Source organism: Peromyscus leucopus, chromosome 4 (genome assembly GCF_004664715.2).
Source record: "Peromyscus leucopus breed LL Stock chromosome 4, UCI_PerLeu_2.1, whole genome shotgun sequence".
NCBI lineage: Eukaryota > Metazoa > Chordata > Mammalia > Rodentia > Cricetidae > Peromyscus > Peromyscus leucopus.
The window spans coordinates 120,569,822-120,572,219 of NC_051066.1; the positions used below are offsets into that span (position 1 = coordinate 120,569,822).

Below are 2,398 nucleotides of genomic sequence, written 5' to 3' on the forward strand. Positions count from 1 at the left end.
TTAAAAAGTTCCTCCATAAGATCAGGCTGCCAGCAAGTCTGTGGGGCATTTTCTTAATTAGCGATTGATACAGGAGGGCCCAGCCTATTGTGAGTCGGGCCACCCCTGGACATGTGGTCCTGGACTCTATAAGAAAGCAGGCTGAGCAAGCCAGTAAGCAGCACCCCTCCATGGCCTCTGCATCAGCTCCTGCCTCCAGGTTCCTGTCCTGACTTTCTTCAATGATGAACAATGATGCAGAAGGGTAAGATAAATAAACCCTTTCCTCCCCAAGTTGTTTTTGGTCATGTTGTTTCATCATACCAATAGTAACCCTAACTAAGACAGACCTGAAGACCAGAAAAAAAAATCATTTTAAGCTGATAAATCCAGCAGAGAGGTGTAAATATATTTAAGATATAAAATATATTTAATCCTTTAATCCCAGCACTCAGGGGGCAGAGGCAGGTGGATCTCTGAGTTCGAGGCGAGCCTGATCTACAGAGCAAGTCCCAGGACAGCCAAGTATACACAGAAAAATCCTGTCTCAAAAAAAAAAAAAAAAGGTGTACTGAGTAATAGAGAGGGTCCATGCATGCTGTTTACATCATATTTGCAGGAAAAAGTTGCTAGCAGGAAGGCATCCAAGCTATGACAAGATCTGTTTCACAAACAGAAGAAGAAACCTCAACGCAGGATGTAGGGAGACCATACTCATTCAGTGACTGTAGACTGAATATGGGTCACAAAACTTTAGAATGAATGGGATCACAAAATAATAGCAATGGAAACCCCACACCAGCATGATAGTCAGTTGATAAAATTTTTACCATGGAGTGGAAGGTTAAAATCCTGAGACGTCTCTCCACACACACTGACTTAACAGTTGTGTAGTAGATGGTGATGGGGAAAGCCAAGTTGTTTGATGTGCTGTTTGAAGGAGAATGGCCCCCACAGGCTCGTGTATTTGAATGCTTGGCCCCTAGTCAGTGGAACTGTTGGGGAAGGATTAGGAGGTGTGGCGTTGTTGGTGGAAGTGTGCCACTGGGCTTGGAATTTGATGTTTCAAAAGCCCATGCCATTTCCAGTTGGCTCTCTCTCTCTCTCTCTCTCTCTCTCTCTCTCTCTCTCTCTCTCTCTCTCTCTCTCTCTCTTCCTACTTCATGGTTGTTACCTGAAGATGTAAGCTCTCAGCACCATGACTGCCTGCTTACCCCCCTGCTCCCTACCATGATGATCATCAACTCTACCATTCTGAAACTGTGAGAAAGCCCCCTATAATAAATAAAGTCTTTCTTTATAAATTGCCTAAATTGCCTTGATCGTGGCATCTTATCAAAGGAATAAAAAAAAGTGATTAAGACATTCACTTGCTGGAGCCAGAGTTTACAGATAAGTAAGTGGTAAGGGCCTAGAGATGGGGACGTGAGAACAACTTTTGCTTTACTGTCTATAAATTCAGATGGTCGCATGGAGATATCGTAGAAGAAACACTGGTACATACACAAGTTAGTCTGTATATTAATTTCTTCTGTGAGATGAAAAGGCCTAAATAAGACTGTTAAGTCACAAAGTGGCTCCCAAAATGGTGGTGCTCATGGTAACATTTTAGGGTGACAGGGCAGGTCCCTCCTGGGCTGGATTTGACTAGAAATCAATCAGAAACCTAAAATGTTTCTTGGAAGCCCTTCATGGCTGGCTGAACACTTCTAACTTCACCCCGCCTCTGTCTGGCAGAGCCCCTGCCCCCTGGCTGTTCCAGCTTCCGAGTTGCCTCCCCCTGTTATCTACCCACATAAAACCCAATAAGCTTTTGCAGCTGTTACTGCACTCTCGGAGGCAGCCTGGCAGTTTTGCCCTTAATAATAAACTGCTTTTCTCTCCACAGAGTGGCTTTGTTTGGTGTTTTCTTGCTGGGCCTGTTTACAGAGACAGTCCTTCAGAAGCAACCGGCATACCTAGGCTTACATCTTGTTTTCCGATGCCCTTCTTGGATCCTTGGAGAAATGGCTGACTCTAGCCCTAGGGCAGAAAGCATTTAGGCCTGATGCTCCTTATAGTGCCAGAAGTAAGGAAGTGCCTAAAAGTATTAACATGCTCACTTCAGCAGCACATATATGAAAGCTGGAATAGTACAGACAAGATTCATATGACCTCTGTGCAAGGATGACATGCATATTTATAAGGCAGTCCTTTTTATCATCTATCTGTCTATCTATCTATCTATCTATCTATCTATCTATCTATCTATCTATCTATCTATCTATCCAACTATTTATTTTTGGTTTTTTGAGATAGAGTTTCTTTGTGTAGCTTTGGAGACTGTCCTGGAATTTGCTCTGTAGACCAGGCTAACCTCAAACTCACAGAGATCGCCTACCTTTTCCTCCTGAGTGCTGGGATTAAAGGTGTGTACCAT

At 43.5% G+C, this 2,398-nt stretch overlaps 1 non-coding gene across 1 annotated transcript; it reads left to right on the forward strand.

Annotated features, from left to right (window-relative positions):
* Positions 1 to 2,073: 2,073 nt before the first annotated feature.
* LOC114709438 lies at positions 2,074 to 2,180 on the forward strand. Its single transcript, XR_003736929.1, has one exon. It is a non-coding gene; the product is annotated as a U6 spliceosomal RNA (small nuclear RNA).
* The last annotated feature ends 218 nt before the right edge of the window (positions 2,181 to 2,398 follow it).